General features: G+C 49.7%; 1 non-coding gene across 1 annotated transcript; it reads right to left on the reverse strand.

Moving 5' to 3' along the window:
• Positions 1–1,968: 1,968 nt before the first annotated feature.
• LOC143176046 (5.8S ribosomal RNA) lies at positions 1,969–2,123 on the reverse strand. The gene has a single exon (XR_013000652.1). It is a non-coding gene; the product is annotated as a 5.8S ribosomal RNA (ribosomal RNA).
• Positions 2,124–7,500: the final 5,377 nt, after the last annotated feature.

Raw genomic sequence — 7,500 nt, forward strand, 5'->3', positions numbered from 1 at the left:
CGTTCGAACACAACAATATTCATATTATAACGTATATAAATGATAAATATACCGCGACACGCGCGACTCCGTATCGTCGCGAAAAATCGTTCGCGAACGCGTCTTATGCGCCTCACCAGTGGTCTCTGCTGCGTCGCGTGTCTATATTCTCTTTTTACACTCTTCTCCTTCTTCTATCACATTTTACTCGATCGCGAAAAAGACTCTCGCTAGACGATCTCGCGCTCCGGTTAACTTTAACGCCCGTCCGAGAAGAATTTTCGGGGACTGGACGACCGAAGCGGATCTCGCGCGGTCTCGCGATCGACAGTGAAGAGAAGTGCAGAAGAGGAAAAGAAGACACGACAAACACACACCATGGGGCGACCGACGCGTTCGTTTCAACGCTTTCGCACAAAGTCGGCGGCGGTTATATATTTATATCATTATATTCCGGCGGACGGGACGCGACGTTCGAAAGCCTCGCCAAAGAGGAGCTCCTGCCTCTTCCTCTCTCTTTTCTACGAGAAAAGATAAACGTATTTTACGGGGATACGGAAACGTTACCACGTGGTGTCACACACGATCGTCCGTCTCTTCTCTATAGCAGAAACCGATAAAAATACACCTCCCGAAAGAGAGTATATGGTGATTCTTTTTATATATATATATTTCGAAATACAACTGAACGTGGCGGAAGCGCACGGTGGTGGTCCAGCGAGGACACGCGACGACGGGGAATAAGAACTATTCGACCCGTTACGAATACGCATGCTCGTCCCGCACGATTTTAACACACACCGTGTTTTTCTCCAGTCGTCAAAGCGTTCGTGCGTCGAATTCGAAAAATAAAAAAAAAAGAAAAACACCTTTTCTCTCTCTCGGGGTAAAAGAGTCGATGTGTATTGTGTATAAAGGTTCTGCGAGAAGTCTCGTTTTGACGTGTGTTCCGCCGATAACGACGATCCTCCGAAACGGGGATACAGAAACGTTACACCTCACAACACGATCTCCGTCTCTTCTCTATAGCAGAAACCGATAAAAATACACCTCCCGAAAGAGAGTATATGGTGATTCTTTTTATATATATATATTTCGAAATTCAACTGAACGTGGCGGAAGCGCACGGTGGTGGTCCAGCGAGGACACGCGACGACGGGGAATAAGAACTATTCGACCCGTTACGAATACGCATGCTCGTCCCGCACGATTTTAACACACACCGTGTTTTTCTCCAGTCGTCAAAGCGTTCGTGCGTCGAATTCGAAAAATAAAAAAAAGAAATACACCTTTTCTCTCTCTCTCGGGGTAAAAAGAGTCGATGTGTATTGTGTATAAAGGTTCTGCTGCGAGAAGTCTCGTTTTGCCGTGTGTTTCGGTAACGACGATCCTCCGAAACGTACATCTCATTCGTAAGAGAGGAAGAAAACAATCTCCCTGGGGCCAGTCGGTAATATACCGACATACGACGTGTCGTGCACATCCGTCTCACGCACGGTATACAAAATATGAATAAAACGTGTGTAGTCTCTCTCTCTCGACTTCTTAATATTTTCTTTCACCTCTGACGCATCATTTCAGGTGACGTCGGGAGCGCGGGAAAAAAAATTTTTCTAAACACACGAAACCGTTCATCTCACGAACAGCCGAAAAAGTTGTCGCTCAGATCCATATCGCAGTGGAGCGGTATCCGCGGGCGGTCGTAATTGAACGACGCACGACGCCGCGAACACTCACGCGAGTCCATACAAACGATTCCGATCGTTTTGCAACAACTAGAACGTACACTGTCCGTGAAATTCACAGAATTTTCGCGTGTCCGCGACAAACGCCGACGAGACACCCATCGTTCGCATCGTACGTAGCATCCTTCTCTTAACCCGACTCAGAGACGTTCTTTGCGCCCTTCGGTAAAAAAACGTTCGATCCGAAGAGGTGAACGACGGCGGGGATTTGACAGAGCTACGCAAGCAGTGTATGGTACGTAAACGACCCTCAGCCAGGCGTGGTCCAGGAATTGTATCCGTGGACCGCAATGTGCGTTCGAAATGTCGATGTTCATGTGTCCTGCAGTTCACACGTTGACGCGCAATTAGCTGCGTTCTTCATCGACCCACGAGCCAAGTGATCCACCGTTCAGGGTAATCGTATAAATTTTATATTTCACATATATAATTTTATTCTCACTTGTTCGACCTAATATCTCTCTTCTTTCAAAGAGAAGATAAAAGTTGATACCTGAATCTCCGACCAGCGCGCGAAGGAGATTCAGGCGTCGCCTTGGAGACGACACCGAAGCCTTTCGAGACGAAAAACGTTCAAGTAATATGTATATATTTCTCGACGTTCCGGGCGTATAGTGCATTCAAAAACCCGCGAAAGACGCAGAAGACTCGCACGCGTGGAAACGACGGGGATATATTTTGTATCCTACCCGATACTGAATCCATCGCGTGCAGTCGACCCTCGCGTTCTTCCGATCAGACGCATCTATTGTTGCGCGCATGTTTTCGCGTCGCATCGCGCGAAACGTTGCACGAATCGTACCGATCGATCGATTGAAAGCAAATAATGAAAAAAGACTTCACAGCTGGCTCTTTGCCGGTCATTCGTCCCATGTTATCTCTTGCCGCGAAATTGGCGCGCAAGAGTTGGGTGTCAGACGCGCGGCTTTAAAACGAGCTTCACGGCCGGTCCCTTCGTTACCGCTTTCGTTCTTTCTCTCGGAACGACCATGAACGAACACGACGAGCGACGCTACGGCATACACACGTCCACGGATTCGATTAAAAAAACAGACTTCACAGCTGGCTCTTTGCCGGTCATTCGTCCCATATTATCTCTTGCCGCGAAATTGGCGCGCAAGAGTTGGGTGTCAGACGCACGGCTTTAAAACGAGCTTCACGGCCGGTCCTCTCAATTCCGTGTACGGTACACGCAAGATGCGGGTTCCACTTCCAGACTACCCGGTCCCTTCTCTCTACGAGAATCGATAGTAGAAGAACGGCTCGAAAACGCGTCTCAGAGACTAGGGGAAAAGAAGCGGTATGCGAGCGAAACGAAAACGCATTATGGAAACGTCGCGAAACAATGTTCGACGGTTGCTCGGTTCCAATCGTGCGGCCGTTTCAATTTCTCGTGCGCTTCACCGTCCCTCCGTAACTCTGGCCGATCGCGTATACCGAAGAGCCGACACGCGCAAAAACCACAGGCATTGTATACTGTGTATATATATATATATATGTTACAGTCACAGCCTTCGCGCGTTTTACTCTCCGACGCGGGGTTTCCACGACGAAAGAGAGACAGTTTCGTGGCGGGTGACTCGGCCGAATCGCTACGACGGGTATTTCTATTATAGAACGAATCATCGCCACCCTTTACCAGTGCCCGACGAAGGAATCACAAGGTCATCTGGAGTTTACAATGCCAGCGACGGTAATTCCAACGAAGACCCGATAAGTCAACTCATCGTTCTATTTCTCCCCGTACAGAAAAGCGAATCGACGCTAATGCACCTCGCGCAAGCACGAACGTTCTCTTCGCGTGGATCGTCCCATCGTCCAAAGATGTAAAGACGCATTGGAGATCGTGGTCTCTGGCGGGCTCATTGCACGCCCCACTGCATATCTTTCCTCGAATCGAGAATGATTCGTCCACTAAGGCTGCGAAACTACGCGTCGAGGAAACTAGGGGAAAGAAGCGGGATGCGAGCGAAACGACAATACATTATGGAAACGTCGCGAAACAATGTTCGGCGGTTGCTCGTTTCCTCCTGCGGACGTTTCATTGCTCGGGCGCTTCACGTCCCTCCGTAACCTTCGCGCGATCGCGTGCCCCGGAGAGCCGGCAACCGGTGAACCACAGGCGTATAAACTATAGTCTTCTATAGCAAGCCTTCGGCGGTTACTCTCCGACGCGGGGATTCCACGACGAGAGAGAATTTCGTGGCGGGTGACATCGGTCGAAACGCTACGACGGGTATTTCTATTATAGAACGAATCATCGCCACCCTTTACCAGTGCCCGACGAAGGAATCACAAGGTCATCTGGAGTTTACAATGCCAGCGACGGTAATTCCAACGAAGACCCGATAAGTCAACTCATCGTTCTATTTCTCCCCGTACAGACAAGCGAATCAACGCTATCGCACCTCACGCATGCACGAACGTTCTCTTCGCGTGAATCGTCCCATCGTCGAAAGATATAGCCGCTTGGAGATCGTGGCCCATCAAGTTCTTCCGTAACTCCTGCGCGATCGCGTACCCCGGAGAGCAGGCAACCGGTGAACCACAGGCGTATAAACTATAGTCTTCTATAGCAAGCCTTCGCGTTTACTCTACGACGCGGGGATTCCACGACGAGAGAGATTTTCGTGGCGGGTGACACGGCCGAATCGCTACGACGGGTATTTCTATTATAGAACGAATCATCGCCACCCTTTACCAGTGCCCGACGAAGGAATCACAAGGTCATCTGGAGTTTACAATGCCAGCGACGGTAATTCCAACGAAGACCCGATAAGTCAACTCATCGTTCTATTTCTCCCCGTACAGAAAAGCGAATCGGCGCTATCGCACCTCACGCAAGCAGGAATGATCTCTTCGCGTGGATCGTCCCATCGTCGAAAGATGTAAGACGTACAGAAATCGTGGTCCATCACGATTATTCGTAACTCTCCGAGTCGCGTATCTGAGAGTAGGGCAAACGGAGAACCACAGGCATAAATAATACTATATATTTCTTATATAGTTAGCCTTCGCGTTTTACTCTCCGACATGGGGATTCCACGACGAGAGAGAGTTTCGTGGCGGGTGACTCGGCCGAATCGCTACGACGGGTATTTCTATTATAGAACGAATCATCGCCACCCTTTACCAGTGCCCGACGAAGGAATCACAAGGTCATCTGGAGTTTACAATGCCAGCGACGGTAATTCCAACGAAGACCCGATAAGTCAACTCATCGTTCTATTTCTCCCCGTACAGAAAAGCGAATCGACGCTATCGCACCTCGCGCGAGCACGTAACTACTCTTCGCGTGGATCGTCCCATCGTCGAAAGATGTAAGACGCACGGAAATCGTGGCCCATCAACGTTTTTTTGTAACTCTGCCGATCGCGTATCACAGAGCCGAGACGCACATACCACAGGCGTATAATACCGTTTTCTTTCGTATGGTAAGCCTTCGCGTTTACTCTTCGGCGCGGGGTTTCCACGTCGAGAGAGACTTTCGTGGCGGGTGACATCGGTCGAAACGCTACGACGGGTATTACTATTATAGAACGAATCATCGCCACCCTTTACCAGTGCCCGACGAAGGAATCACAAGGTCATCTGGAGTTTACAATGCCAGCGACGGTAATTCCAACGAAGACCCGATAAGTCAACTCAACGTTCTATTTCTCCCCGTACAGAAAAGCGAATCGACGCTGTTGCACCTCACGCAAGCACGAACGTTCTCTTCGCGTGGATCGTCCCATCGTCGAAAGATGTAAGACGCACGGAAATCGTGGCACATCACGTGTTTTCGGAACTCTGTCGACCGCGTATCTCAGAGACGACGCGCGCGAACCACTGGCATATACTATTATATATCGCGTTTTACCCTCCGACGCGGGGATTCCACGACGAGAGAGAGTTTCGTGAGCGGGTTGACTCGGAAGAAACGCTACGACGGGTATTTCTATTGTAGAACGCATCATCGCCACCCTTTACCAGTGCCCGACGAAGGAATCACAAGGTCATCTGGAGTTTACAATGCCAGCGACGGTAATTCCAACGAAGACCCGATAAGTCAACTCAACGTTCTATTTCTCCCCGTACAGAAAAGCGAATCGACGCAATCGCACCATACGCGTGCACGTAAACAACTCTTCGCGTGGATCGTCCCATCGTCGAGAGACGTAAGTTTTCATAGTATGAATTCGCGTTTTACTCTCCGACGCGGGGATTCCACGACGAGAGAGAGTTTCGTGAGCGGGTTGACTCGGAAGAAACGCTACGACGGGTATTTCTATTATAGAACGAATCATCGCCACCCTTTACCAGTGCCCGACGAAGGAATCACAAGGTCATCTGGAGTTTACAATGCCAGCGACGGTAATTCCAACGAAGACCCGATAAGTCAACTCAACGTTCTATTGCTCCCCGTACAGAAAAGCGAATCGACGCAATCGCACCATACGCGTGCACGTAACAACTCTTCGCGTGGATCGTCCCATCGTCGAGAGACGTAAGTTTCCATACTATGAATTCGCGTTTTACTCTCCGACGCGGGGATTCCACGACGAGAGAGAGTTTCGTGAGCGGGTTGACTCGGAAGAAACGCTACGACGGGTATTTCTATTATAGAACGAATCATCGCCACCCTTTACCAGTGCCCGACGAAGGAATCACAAGGTCATCTGGAGTTTACAATGCCAGCGACGGTAATTCCAACGAAGACCCGATAAGTCAACTCAACGTTCTATTACTCCCCGTACAGAAAAGCGAATCGACGCAATCGCACCATACGCGTGCACGTAACAACTCTTCGCGTGGATCGTCCCATCGTCGAGAGACGTAAGTTTCATAGTAAGCCTTCGGCGTTTTACTCTCCGACGCGGGGATTCCACGACGAGAGAGAGAGTTTCGTGAGCGGGTTGACTCGGAAGAAACGCTACGACGGGTATTTCTATTATAGAACGCATCATCGCCACCCTTTACCAGTGCCCGACGAAGGAATCACAAGGTCATCTGGAGTTTACAATGCCAGCGACGGTAATTCCAACGAAGACCCGATAAGTCAACTCAACGTTCTATTTCTCCCCGTACAGAAAAGCGAATCGACGCAATCGCACCATACGCGTGCACGTAAACAACTCTTCGCGTGGATCGTCCCATCGTCGAGAGACGTAAGTTTTCATAGTATGAATTCGCGTTTTACTCTCCGACGCGGGGATTCCACGACGAGAGAGAGTTTCGTGAGCGGGTTGACTCGGAAGAAACGCTACGACGGGTATTTCTATTATAGAACGCATCATCGCCACCCTTTACCAGTGCCCGACGAAGGAATCACAAGGTCATCTGGAGTTTACAATGCCAGCGACGGTAATTCCAACGAAGACCCGATAAGTCAACTCAACGTTCTATTACTCCCCGTACAGAAAAGCGAATCGACGCAATCGCACCATACGCGTGCACGTAACAACTCTTCGCGTGGATCGTCCCATCGTCGAGAGACGTAAGTTTCCATACTATGAATTCGCGTTTTACTCTCCGACGCGGGGATTCCACGACGAGAGAGTGTTTCGTGAGCGGGTTGACTCGGAAGAAACGCTACGACGGGTATTTCTATTATAGAACGCATCATCGCCACCCTTTACCAGTGCCCGACGAAGGAATCACAAGGTCATCTGGAGTTTACAATGCCAGCGACGGTAATTCCAACGAAGACCCGATAAGTCAACTCAACGTTCTATTGCTCCCCGTACAGAAAAGCGAATCGACGCAATCGCACCATACGCGTGCACGTAACAAC

This window comes from Nomia melanderi, unplaced genomic scaffold (genome assembly GCF_051020985.1).
Source record: "Nomia melanderi isolate GNS246 unplaced genomic scaffold, iyNomMela1 scaffold0344, whole genome shotgun sequence".
NCBI classification, from domain to species: Eukaryota; Metazoa; Arthropoda; class Insecta; order Hymenoptera; family Halictidae; genus Nomia; species Nomia melanderi.